This window comes from Podarcis raffonei, chromosome 1 (assembly GCF_027172205.1).
Source record: "Podarcis raffonei isolate rPodRaf1 chromosome 1, rPodRaf1.pri, whole genome shotgun sequence".
Taxonomy (NCBI): domain Eukaryota; kingdom Metazoa; phylum Chordata; class Lepidosauria; order Squamata; family Lacertidae; genus Podarcis; species Podarcis raffonei.
In genome coordinates, this window is record NC_070602.1 from 73,289,134 (window position 1) to 73,303,221 (window position 14,088).

General features: G+C 43.3%; 1 protein-coding gene across 2 annotated transcripts in view; it reads right to left on the reverse strand.

The window, feature by feature from the left end:
• SLC22A18 (solute carrier family 22 member 18) overlaps positions 1 to 14,088 on the reverse strand; it is a 96,606-nt gene that overhangs the window by 73,573 nt on the left and 8,945 nt on the right. The window contains exon 1 of one of the 2 annotated variants that reach the window (XM_053393680.1): positions 1,604 to 1,707. The exons of the other annotated variant lie outside the window; for it this stretch is intronic. The gene's annotated coding sequence lies outside the window, so the exon portion shown is untranslated. Of the gene's footprint in view, positions 1 to 1,603; positions 1,708 to 14,088 lie in introns of those variants that run through there. 2 annotated transcript variants of the gene reach the window in all.

Consider the following 14,088-nt stretch of genomic DNA (forward strand, 5'->3'; position numbering starts at 1 on the left):
CACCCACTGTCCTCTCTCTGCCTCTGGGACAGACTTGACCTGGGGGTGGAGCTGCCATGGCTGGGTGCAAAGCACACCTCAGCTGAGGAGGGTGGGCAGCGGCATTGCCGCTGACTCTCTTGCTCTCCACCTACGGGTCAGACCTGACCAAGGAACAGAGCTGCAGCCAGGCATGAGCACCACAGCCCAGACACAGCTCCTTCATGTGCCAGAGCCAGACTCCTATGAAGGAGCTTCTTGTGAAGGCACCTGGTGACACCCCCTTAAAAAATTGCACCCGGGACCAAGTCCCTCCCCAGTCCCCCCCCCACTGCACCACTGCTGTCCACATATGCTAGGTATTTTTATTTATTTATTACTCTTTACATGTTGTTTCCCACAACACAGGCATTGCATCCTGGGTGCCCCTTCACGAGGTTGCATACCCCAGTGTCCTGCATCTGTGTCTCTTCTGTGCCTGCTAATGGTTTAATTCTTGCTTCAGAAAGTTCTGCTGCCCTGCCTATCTCCAGGCAGCGACGCAGTGTTAAATCTGCTTCTCGCAACAGTTGCTCTCGCAAATGCTGATCTCTTGTCCCACTAACAATTCTGTCTCTGATCACCCCAAAACAACAGGTTGATTCTAGAGTCCTTAATAACAGCAACAAACAGAAAACCTCTCAGACCCATGCCTGGAAAGCATAGGGCAAAGTGTGGATGAACCCTAAGAGTCAAGCGGGAGTATCACAAAACAAATAACTTTATTTAAACAAGCTTTCTTTCAACTCCGAACACTCTCTGACCCTCCTGCTCTCTCGCTATACTTTTTGTGCTGATTCACTTCTGGGTTATTCACTTCTTAACCGTTTCTCTCCCTGACTGCTGTCCTACCTTTGACTGTTTCACATACAGTGGTACCTCGAGTTACAGACGCTTCAGGTTACAGACTCCACTAACCCAGGAATAGTACCTCGGGTTAAGAACTTTCTTCAGGATGAGAACAGAAATTGCATGGCAGCAGCGGGAGGCCCCATTAGCTAAAGTGGTAACTCAGGTTAAGAACTGACCTCCAAAACGAATTAAGTTCTTAACCTGAGGTACCACTGTATTTTGATACAACCTCCTCCTCCTCCTCCATTCCCTTTCCCCCTCTCCCCTTCCCACCCACTATCTCAGCCCTTGCCTTGCCCACCCACTGCCAACAAAATGGGATCCTTCCTCAGAGTGAAGCATTGTGGGTGAACTTGCCCAGACCATAACTTGGCCTCAACAGCAGCCAAGTACTATTTAAAACTATATAACAACTTTTGAATATGAGTTTACCGCCACCACAAGCCCCCATTCTTCCTATGCTTCTATGATGGTTTGGAAAATAAATGCAGAGTGATTTTCAGTGCATATCTGATCACATTCTGGTTATTGTTTCCTTTTTCCTTCAAAAGATGTAGCCTGCAAGGCAAAAACAGACTTTGTAGTTGGTAAACTCTAGTTGCTCTAGCCCCAATGGCACCTAATAACATTTCTAGCAATTCAATTTGTGCAAAATGAATTACAAAATGAGTGAATGAGAACAAAACTCTAGTTGATGACCATATTTGTTATTCAATAAAATAAGAATACTTACAGACTAACAACAGGTCAACTCGACTGCAACATTCAGTTCAACTGAGCATAAACAGCCCTTCTCAGCTTTCATTTACTACCAAGTTACACAAGTGAAGAAAGAAAGCCTGACTTCCTGGTTTATACCTAATAGGGACTGTGTAAAAACTATCAACAGGGAGCAGAGCAGTAAAGCTATGAAAGGCTCCAGCAATGACGCAACAGCTACTCTTTTGCTATCGAAAGAGCCTACAGTATATTCTATGCCAGGGTGATACAATGTCTGCCACAAGGGCAATAAAACTTTCTGCAAATTAGAGACTGTCCTCTGATCACAGAACATTGGCATCCTCCTCTCACCATTGGTGTGCTTGTTCTCTGAAGGTAGCTTGCTGCTCTGCTGTTCCAAGGTTAACAGTGAAAGACAGGTGGGACATTGGTGACTCTGTGGCTGGCCAGAAAGCCATTCTGTTGTGCAGTAAACACACAGAACTGTTACTCCATTGCTTCATGGGATCTAAATATCTCTTCCTTCACACTAGCAGATCCACTGAAGGGGAACTGTGCTTTTTCCATATTGGCACAGTTGCTTGAAGTCAGCAATTCTTCCTTTGCAACTGCAGCATGAATTTGACCGTGTTTTTTTTATATTTGGTGCCTTTTTCATATTCAAAAAGTGCCAAATACAAGCCATGTTTGCACACTACCAAGGCAGTACTTCAGTCTCTCTGCTGTCTTACCTAGATGACTGAGTTGTGTCCAAGACCATACAGAGTGAAAAATTAATATGATTATTGCAAATTTAAAATTGAGGAGTTCCCTCCCTCTCCTCCCATCCGCGCAGTCTCCTCCACTTCCCAGGTGGTGAACAGATCCAAGGCAGATTCACAGGATCACTTTTCTTTTGCTGTGGTCTGCTTTATTTCTACATCACTTTTGGCACAAAGGCCCCCAAAGGAGTGAACGACATTAATGCGAATTACAAAAGAAATAAGCAACAAAAGTATGATACTTATAGCAGGCCAATTGAAACAATGTAAAACAGCATCTTTTGGAGGAGAAAGCTCTAGAGATTTGTAATGGGGACATGTTTTGCAATGTCTGTTCACAAATGCTCAAGTTGAAACAGGTAGCAGGCAAGCTGGCAGGAAGACAAGTAGTTCTGTTCCCAAAGAAAAAGAAAACCCCACTATTTGTTCATTTCTGCCTGCCAGCTCCCCAAATTAAAAATGGTTCTGCCTTTCTCTGGTGAAATTCAAACTGCACATGCCGTTCCTTTCAGCTCCACTCTAGGCAATTGGCTACGATACATTTCAGCAACTTAGATATCTACTGTATACCAGATCGTAAGTTTTAGGCTATATACAACCTGAGAGAGCAGAAAGTTTAATAACAAAACAACATAGTAGAATATTATAAAATAAAACTTCCTTTCAAGCGTCTGATCACATTCAGATCACATAAATCAAATATAGATGCACATTTTTCTCAGCAAAACAGAAGCTGGGAACCTGTGGCTTTCTGAATGGACTACAAGTCCATCAGCCCCAGAAAGCAATGACAATAGTCAAGGATGATGGCAGTTGTAGTCCAACATCATCTGGAAGACCACAGGTTTCCTACGCCTACAGCAAAAGGACACCTAAGCCAGCATTGTGGTTACAGTCTAGTCCTATGAACGTTATTTAGAAGTAAGTAAATCCAAATGAATTAAGTGGAGCATACTGTACTTCCAAATAAGTGTTTATTGGATTGCACTGACAGTGCCTATAGGAAGTCATAAAAGCAGTCAAGCTGAAGGTAGGGACGCGGTGGGGGTTGCTTTATTTGTGGGGATAGCAATTCCTCCTTTCCCTTGCAGCCCCCTGAAAAGCTACTCTGGGTGGTTGAAGGACAGCGTGAGAGGAGGTCTGCAGGGGGAAGGAGAAATCAGTGAAAATTGCCTCCCCTTTGTCCCCAGCAGGAGATTCTACTCCATCTCAGTCCATTGAAACTGCCCTTGAAGCTGACCCAGAAACTCTGGCGGCTGCAGAATGCCACAGCGAGACTCCTTATGGGGTCCCCACCACGGGATCACATTCACTCGGTGCTGTACCAGCTGCACTGGCTCCCGGTGAAGTACAGGATCAGGTTTAAGGTGCTGGTTTTAACCTTTAAAGCCCTATACGGCCTAGGACCATTGTACCTACAGGACCACCTTTTCTGGTATGCCCTACAGAGGACCTTACAGTATGCTAACAACAACACCTTGAAGATCCCGGGCCCAAGGGAAATTAGACTGGCCTAGACTAGAGCCAGGGCCTTTTCAACTGTGGCCCTGGCCTGGTGGAACGCTCTCCCACAAGAGAGGAGGGCCCTGCGGGACTTGACATCTTTCTGCAGGGCCTGCAAGATGGAGCTGTTCCGCCAGGCCTTTGGGCAGGATGCAGTTTTACTTACTTTCCTTTGTATAAAACAAGCCCAAAGGAAGCTCCCAAACCGCTCACAGGTCCTTGTATAATCCATGGGAACAGTTGGTCCTGGCATTATTAACCACTCTCAGTTCCAACCTGATAATTGCCACCTGCCCAGATTTTAACTTATCTGAATTAATTTTAAGGTGTATTTTAATTATTTGATGTCTGTTTTTATGCATATTGTGTGGTTTTTATGATGTTAGCCACTCTGAGCCCAGCCTTGGCCAGAGAGGGCAGGATACAAATAAAAATTTATTATTATATTATTATTATCATTTTGCCAGAGGAGATTTATCAGGTTATTCAAACTGATTGGACCTGAGTTGTGTAGAAATTGTCAATTTGGTGTTGGACTGGAGGAGATATTTGAGGTCTTATCAAGAGAGCAGCATGGTAAGAGGTAGAAAGTCGCTCAAGCAAGTGTATTCATTCACAAACGCCTAATTATTATTATTTAAATACAAGGCCAGGGAATCAAGGGCTAGAAAGACTTGTGGTGGCAGGTTGCAGTTATGGAGGCATCCTGCCAATACACAGAAGCACTCGCATTAGTACAATGGTACCTCAGGTTACATACGCTTCAGGTTACATACGCTTCAGGTTACACACTCTGCTAACCCAGAAATAGTGCTTCAGGTTAAGAACTTTGCTTCAGGATGAGAACAGAAATCATGCTCCGGTGGCGCGGCGGCAGCAGGAGGCCCCATTAGCTAAAGTGGTGCTTCAGGTTAAGACCAGTTTCAGGTTAAGAACGGACCTCCGGAACGAATTAAGTACTTAACCCGAGGTACCACTGTACTGTTAAATTCAGAGGCCTGGGACACAGAACTTAGATGCAGACTCCATTTGCTAAACAAAGAGCATTACTACAGAGCACTTTCCTTGCTGGGTTACATACAGACTGGAGTTCTTGCTTCCAGAATTCCCAAAAGTCCTGGGGTGGACTAAGCTTGCTTAGGCCAGAGCATTCCGGAATCCTGGTCTGGATCACTGACTGGATCCGCTCAGTCCTTACAAGTATAGCATTGAATGAGAGTCAGATACCAGACACAGCAGATGCTGCTGCTACCAAGGAGAACTCATAGCCATTGCAGTCAAGCCTTCCTGTCCAAGTAGAGACAAGGGACATCCTGGGAGCATAGGAGGACTTCACTGTCCTGGGTGCATCCCATCCTGTAGCCCCGAGGAGGCTCAAGCCCTCCTGCAACCCTCTCTCAAAACTCTTTTGCTCTTTCCAAAATGTAGCGTGCACTGAGAAAATTGACAGCGTTCCTCTGACAAACCACAAGAGGCTTTCAAGAACCCTGCTTCGTTCCAGTATCTTCCTAATGTCTTGGCTGTTAATGAAATGATAGCCAGCTTTTGCATTCCCAGCATTGCAACGATTCCAGAAACGAGCCGCCGGAGTTTGAATTCAGTATTTATATTTCTAAATGAAGGATTAAGTGGTTTTATAGAAGGATTTAATCTGCAGATGTAGATATAGGGTGATTTATGCCCTAATCAGAGTAATTTGGAGGGGGAGGGCCCCAATCATTTCAACAGAATTTATTTCCAATTAAGTATATTTAGGATTGTCGCCGGGATTGTGTACTTAAAGGACCCGATCCATCAGGAAGTTTGCCTGTGCAACCCTCCCTCCCACCACTGAAATGAATGGGAGCTGTCTTAAGAGCACCACCTTGATCTTCCACGGTGCCTGCTCGTTTCAAAGGAGCTGTATGTGTGTGTACCTTTCACATTTTGCATTGTGTCACACTGAAATTTGAACACAACATGACAGGAACAAGTCTTTGGGGTCATGCTTTGAGGAGGAAATTGTCTATTATATGCTGCCCTGACTTATGCCAGCCTGACACATTAGAATTTCATCTCCATTCTCCACCAAATGAAGAAGTCACATATCGTCTTGAATACAAAAAAAGCTTATCAAGCAACACATTGATACTGACAAGTTCTATGCAACCCACGAAAGGATTTCTCTGCAGGATGAATGTCTTTTTTTGACAGGTATATTGGGAGGGCTTCTTAGAGGGACAATTCCCCCCCCCCTCAAAGTGCTGAAGCAGCAGCAGCACCAGGAAGAACTTGTACTTCTACACAACTTTAAAAAGTAGTGGAGCCTCCTGAGAATCTGGAGGCTGTTGACCCCCCCCCCATGCTGGGGAGGGCCTGCTCCCTGTCTTGCAGGCCTTTTTCACCTGGCTTGGGAGGGCAGGGCCCTGACTGACTCCAGCTACAGAAGGTGAGGCTGCTGAACAGACTCTCAGGTTGGGGTTTATGGAATTTTGTTGTGGGTTTTCTTTTTTGCTGTTGTTGCCATTGGGGTTTTTTTGTACCTTTATTTTAGATCTTGCTGTGATTTATGTGGAGATTGTTCTGTTTGGTTGTGTGTTTTTAAAAATGTTTTATTTATTGTTTACGACTACTTTTATGCTTTAGTTATGGGGTTTTTTTTTCATGCTGTAAGCCGCCTTGAACTGTGGAAAGGCGGAATACAGATAAAATTATGTCTCTCTGTGTGTTTTGCTTTTCACATTGGCAGTTACTGCCAATTTCACATTCAGTGCTGAATGTTGATTTTCATGGCTTTTTGAACATTAGAGGGCACCAAAGAACCACAAATAGTCACTTAGATCTAGAGGCTACTGTTAGCTAAGTACATATCTCTTGAAATCTCTGCGCAAAGATTGAAGCATAAAATCATAGAATTGTAGAGTTGGAAGGGGATCACAAGGATGTGACACAAACATAAAGCCTTGCCATGACCAGATAATAATCCATCAAATGACCAGAAAAAAAGGAAAATCTCAACCCAGCAGGGAAAAGATGTCACTGATGGCATCAAGGTGCGTCTCACTTAGGAGACCATTCCACAGACAGGGCAGGGGGGGAGGGGCACAAAGGCAATTTGCAATGCCTTATGCACATATACCTGAGAGACTTAAGCTTGTTGGTGTCTCTGGTATGTCTCTCTCTTTCATTAAGGGCGTTTTGCTTGTGCTGTGGATGTTTATTCTGTATTGTTTTGTTGATACTGTTGCTGCAGTTTTGTCATGGCATTTAGAACAATAAACTTAGGAACTAGAACATATTTACCTGAGAGTTTCATTGAACTCAGTGGTGCTTACTTATGAGTAAACGTAAGGTGGTGCTTCTAATTATTCATTCATAGATTCAGTGTTGGTATATGTTAGCTCGAGATATGGCTCATTCTCGAACTCAGAAAATTCTGCATGCAAATCATTTGAAATTTAACATGAGCGAGGTTTTTTTCTTCAGCAAGAATAAAAGGAGGAAAGTGTGTCACAGAATGACCAAAGGAGACCAGAAGGAGATCTCTCTCTCTCTCTCTGTTGTATGGAAAGAAGAGATTTCAAAAGCAACATATTTTTCCCCAACACTTTTGGAAAAGTATTGACATGAGAAACTTTGCCTACCTCTCATTTTTCCAATCTTAAGCTCAGTCCTCCAATTTTCCACACCAGTTTGTGATTTTTTTTTATTAAAAAAGTCCTCATGAGACTCCATCTGCATTTTAATATGAATTTCTTATAATATGCCAAATTTTCTATGCAATTTTGCCTGATATACACATTTTTGGAAAGCAATTTCCCTGAATAGAATGCATCTTTGTACATTATTTTTGCTTATAGGTACATTTTTATGCACAATTTGCTCTGGTGTCTGCATTTTTGTAAACATTACCTGGCTGAAGAGCTCCCTTTCAAAACTCCACTACATGAATCTGGAAGGAGAACTATGTTTGGATATGCGTAATGTTGCGGACAGTGTTACTGAAGTGGGTTAATCTTTAAATGAGAAGTGAATCAAATTTCTTCCCCATCTCAATCTACCACCAACCTCCCTTTCTATATATCTAATAAAGCTACACCAAATTGTCTTCTGTTGCAATTAGTCATATAACAAAATATACACTGGCTACTTAAACCATGTACTCATAGCATAATAATAATAATAATAATAATAATAATAATAATAATAATAATCACATACCAAAAAACCAATTATTCCACATTTAAACTGGTACAATATATGTGTATTTGCATTAGTGAAGTGATAATGCCCCCTAAATCACACACACACACATTTGAAGGGGACACTTTGGGGGATATTTCTGAGATTGGAGTGATGGTGAAAATATTCACCGATTTTGGAAAATGGAAATTTTATGAGGTACAGCAGTGCTTTGTAAATCTTGAAGTGCAGGAGCTCATTGTGACAGCCCTCATGAGTCCAACAAATGCATGCCTCTGTATTGATCTATTGACACACACACAAAGAGTGCTGGTACGTAGCATAAAACCCTATTTATTAAGATTATCAGTGGACAGTGATAGAATTGTGAGCTGGTAAAAGGGGGCATAATGTTGGAATTTGGCTAGGGAAACATGGAGTCGTATCCCAGACCAGTCAAGCATGTGGACTGCACTCCTATGCATCGTTGCCTGGGACTGGCAGTACAGTAGTAACTTGGGTTACAGACACTTCAGGTTTCATACGCTTCAGGTTACAGACTCCGCTAACCCAGAAAAAGTACCTCGGGTTAAGAACTTTACTTCAGGATGCGAACAGAAATCATGCTCCGGTGGCGCAGCAGCAGTGGGAGGCCCCATTAGCTAAAGTGGTGCTTCAGGTTAAGAACAGTTTCAGGTTAAGAACAGACCTCCAGAACGAATTAAGTTCTTAACCCGATGTATCACTGTAAGCTCAACAGCGCATAGGTTCAAGACCACATTAGAACTTCCACCAAAAATATATTCAGCTTCCCGAAAGGCATCCTTTAAGCTTTTGATTAGAAATACAAAGAATCTCGCAAGGAGGCATTATAATTTAAACTGATAGCATGAAATAGGACAGAAGCATTGAGCCTTTGTTTATTTTCCTCCTTCTGTGACTTCCTCCATGGTAATCTGCCACAAACAAGAGTAACTCTTGAAAGCCTCATTATCACCTCACTCGCCGCAGCAAGGAGAATCCATCAGTTACCCCAGTTCTCCAGCAGATGACACCCTCAAGCCTGCTCTGAAAAACATCCCAGAGCTGTACTCCTTTCCTCCTCGCTCAACTCATGTTCCATAATAAGACAGGCAGGGGTAGCAGCCTCTTCCTCCTCCTTTCCCTAAACACTTTGCTTGCAGGGGTGGAACTCGTTTCCACAGGCGTTTCTGATGGGTGGTATTCCCCCCCCCCACCACAAAATTAGGCCACATCTTAATATAGCATAATTGTGGGAGCATTGTACAGGGGAGAGGGGTGGCTGCCAGCAGGGGCTGTCTCTGCAGTCCACAACGCCTTTGAAATAACATGGCATGTAGTGATTTGGTGTTGTTCCAAGGAAGCATTGTAAGTTGTGGGAAAACGGAAACACGGAGGAATTCTACCGCCACTGCCAAAAGTATGGTTATGGAAAGACGGGGTGGGGTTGGGGCAGGGGGTTCTGTCCCCTCTGTTTTTATTCCAAGTCAGTCTCCACCCCAAAACCTTTGATAATTTAAAGGTAAAGGTACCCCTGACCATTAAGTCTAGTCACGGACGACTCTGGGGTTGTGGCACTCATCTTGCTCTATAGGCCGAGGGAGCTGGCGTTTGTCCACAGACAGCTTCCGGGTCATGTGGCCAGCATGACTAAGCCACTCCTGGCGAACCAGAGCAGCACACAGAAACGCCGGTTACCTTCCCGCTGGAGCGGTACCTATTTATCTACTTGCACTTGATGTGCTTTTGAACTGCTAGGTGGGCAGGAGCTGGGACCAAGCAATGGGAGCTCACCCCATCGCAGGGATTGGAACAGAGGACCTTCTGATCGGCAAGCCCTAGGCTCTGTGGTTTAGACCAAGCACCACCCACATCCCTCCTTTTGATAATTTCGCTTCCCTCAAATAACTCTGAATTTCACCCCCACTCCAATCTGAAAATTAAATTCTCACTTAAGAACTTCTGGCTCTATATGGAGATAATGTCAAGTGCAGAAAACACAGTAATTTGGAATGGGCCTAAGAGGGTGGAGGCCAAGAATGTAACCATTATTATTATTATTATTATTATTATTACTACTACTATTATTATTATTGCCTTTCACCCTGTGTGCAAATAGAGACAGCCTCAATAAGCAGACACAATATTGACCACCTAAATGTGGTTTTCACAGAATGCAAAGACATTTTAAAGGGGAATATATATATATATATATATATATAAAACCTAAAGGTGCTATTTATACTGGACCCCACTTTTAGTGGGCAACTACCTTTCCTGAGAGTAGAAAAAAATATCTCCAAGAGTGCACTTCAGGCCATATTGAGGCTGTACTTGGGGGCCAGTACTTAGGGGCCAGTCGCTGGGCTACCTCTCCAATTCTCTTGACAGAATCATAGATTTGTAGCATTGGAAGGGACCACAAGAGTCATCTAGTCCAACCCTCTGCAATGCAGAAATCTTTCGCCCAACATGGGGCTCAAACCCACAACCCTGAGATTAAGGGCCTCATGTTCTACCGACTGAGCTTTAAAACACAGACCTGTGCCTAGAAAAGCAGAGCAAAGGTAAGTGTGGACAAGGCCTCAGTCTGAGTTTTCCACTTATTGGAGCAACATTCAAGCCTGCCCTGTCTGGAGTCCAGTTGGAGCTCTCCAGGGTGCTGCCCACCTTCCTTGTCTGCCTTTTATTTTTACTTAGACTGACCCTGCTTACCCTATGCTACTGAAAATGCAGACATGGGACCATGTGGCCAGGGGCTTGCTGTGTACAATAAAAATGTTCCGAAAACTGTGGGCAAGCACACACTTAAGATTTGCAGCCCTCAGAACAATAGGTGTTATAGCTTCTAAATTATAATTGTGGAAGGGGTGACCAATAGATCACTTCTGGAGCAAAGCATTTCAAGCCATACAACTGATTTGTGTGCAGTAAGAGGATTTATTGAATGCAGCACAGAGCAGTGAGCCAGAACTTGCTACCTGAATGAAGGAAAAGATGCTGAAATTTTTCAGGGTTTGTTTGTTTGTTTTTTAAGGAGAACTGGCAGGAAAAAGGAAATTTGGGATAGAGTGTGGGACCAATGAATACTCCCAAAAGTAGGAGGCCTGTAGGACTGACAGAACCACTAAAGCAGGAACCATCTTGCCTATAAGCCAAAGGCATAACTGTTAACCAGAGGGTTGGTGCAACGTTGTCTTGTAAGTACCATCTTTGTACTCGGAGATAAATAGGGCTATTTTATCCAGCCCACAGCTTTATGGGCTTTTCAATGGAGGTGGTTCAAAGTTGATTTAAGTAGCTTTGAAAGCGGGGGGAGGTTTAAAAGTTCACCCGACAGCTCCCAGAGTCTTTTACTGATAAAAGTTGGCAGATATTTTCATAGTTTGAGCCTTTTTATCAGGGTAATTTGATCATTAGAGCTCCTACTCACACAGCAGAGACTCAGTTGAGACTTGACCCGGCGCCATCTTCCCCGGAAGTCCTCCAAGAGGGTTGGTGGTTGAGGCCACCCAGGGACAGCTGTGGAAAGGATTCCTGCACTGAAGGGGGATTGACTAGATGACCCTTGGGGTCCCTTACAACTACAATTCTTTTTTTCTTTTTTTATTAAAGATTTTCTTGATTTACAAAAGTGTGTGCAATGTCTCTCTTTCGTATTCCCCCCCCCCAATGTAACATTTTTACAAATCAGTTTCATTTTACAACTACAATTCTATGATTCTGTGGATCAGCAGCCTGCTTAGCATAAGGCTAGGGATGAGAGGGATGGACTGGTTTCCATTTGGGAATTGTTTGGCTTCTAGAGGGTTATCAAAAACAACTACATACTTGTGACACAAGACTCTACCGTGATTGTTCTGGGATTCCAACTGGATTCCACACCACCAAGTTGTGCATTGCATTGAGCTGACGCCGATGAACAGAGATCTAAAATACAGAAATTGTCCACTCCTAACCATCCATTAAGTAGTATGGGATATATCCCAAGCCAAGGGCACCTTGGGGTTTTATGTAAAGAATGCATTCTGGCTTATAGAAATGGCCACAGAGTCAAGCTTATTTTACCACTTTGGCAACTCGGGAAGCCCTTCTGTGGAAATCCAGCTGCTCCCTCATTATTCTCTCTTAGACAATCCTTTGTAAATGTTTTCATTTTAAAAGGCCTTGAGTGTGTAATTTCTGCTGCTGTTTAAAAAACAGCTGGCTTGATTGCCATTTCAGATTGCATTGTTTTCTTAACCTATATTGTTCATAATATGTGGCTTTGTGATTGCTGCCTTGCATTTTCATTGATGAAAGCCGCATAGGCACCGGCCTTGCTCCAGATGTGTTCCAGCAGCACATACTGAATCAAGAGATCTAGGCCAGCCTTGGCCAATCTGGTGCCCTCCAGATGTTTTGGATTACAACTCCCAGCAACACCTACCCCTAGTGTAAGTGTAAATTAAGAGGAAAAAGCAGGGGTGGGGACCCTTTGAGCCTCCAGTTGTTGCTGGAGCATAACGGCCATCATCCCTGGCTATTGGCCATTCTGGCTGAAGCTGATGGGAGTCAGAGAATCAGACAGGAATAATTCAGTGACACAGATGGAAGGCATAAACTGAGGGAATCACAAGCACAGAGTGACTCGGCAGAACAGCAAAGGGAGAGAGCAAGGTAGAGTTGAGTTCAGCAGGTTTGGTTAGGAAGAAAGAGGGTTTTCGGTTTTTTAGATAATGCTTGACACTTGTAATAGTGACTGGTGTTCTCTCCATAGTGAACTAGATTAGGTAGAATATTATACTACTAATTTAAGATCTCATCGAAGCAAAAACTGGAGATTCCTCATACTATTCTTTAGCAAATAGCCCTAACAATTCTAGTAACTATTAAACAAGTATGCAGATGTTGATCATCAGGTTTATTTGTGTATTTAGATGTGTAAAAACCTTTTGACAAAGTCCTTCACCAAAGGTTCCTGAGCAACCTTAGCAGTCATGATAAGAAGATGGTTCGTCTTATGGCTTAGTAAGAGAGCAGAGAGTGGGAGGTAATGGAAAAGCCTTGCAGTGGTGGGAAGTAAAAGTAGAGTTCCTCAAGTATCTGTACTGGGGGCAATGCTGTTTATGTGATCTGTTAAAAAGGAACGTTGAATTGGCCAGGTGTTGGAATGACACCAAATTATTAAGGATGGTGAAAAGCCCATTACACTGCAAATATAAAGGGTTCTCTCTAATCCAGATGAATCGACAAACAAGGTTCAACATAAGGGTAAAGTAATGCACATATCTTCAAATATACACCAAAAGGGTCTAAACTGATAGTGACTAACCAGGAATATGATCTTAGGATCATGGTGAATAATTCAATGAAAACTTAAATTAGCATGCTACAGCTGTGAAAAAAGGCAAATTATATGCTAGGGGTCATGAGGAAAGGGACTGAATATGCCCTTATACACTCATGGAATAAAGTTCTAACTTTTTCTTTTTTTAAAAAAAAAAAATAGAATTTGTGCACCATTTTTCTAATTACTGAAAAGCAATTAATGATCCAATAACAAAAAAAACCCAGCTCTCCCTGCCCCATCTCAAAACAGCTACCACAGTGCTGGAAATACTACAACCCGATAAAATACTACAACTTGATAAAACTGACCGGCAGCAGATTCCAGACAGAGAAAAGCAAGAACGTTGTCACACTGCACGTAATTAATGGCTGGAGTTTCCTGGCACCAGATGTGGTGACAGCCATGTGCTTCGATGGCTTTAAAAGGAGATCAGCTAAAGTGCATGGGGTGAGCTGACGAGTGCAATTGTCTCACTTGGTTGAAGCGGTGGTTGGAGCCATTGCGAAAGGCTGCGTGGTCACACTTTCCTGACTTATTTGCCCCCAACGACTTCCTTCCTTGCCCCCCTCTCCACCCTCCTGCTGAAGTAAAATGGTTTTGCCCAGTTCTCTCGTTTGGTTTTTAAACTGAACTGTTACCACAAGCATCGGCACTAGTGATGCTGAGAGCAGAAACAATAGTGCTAGCAAGGAGAAAGGACTGGATATATGTATGGGAGGA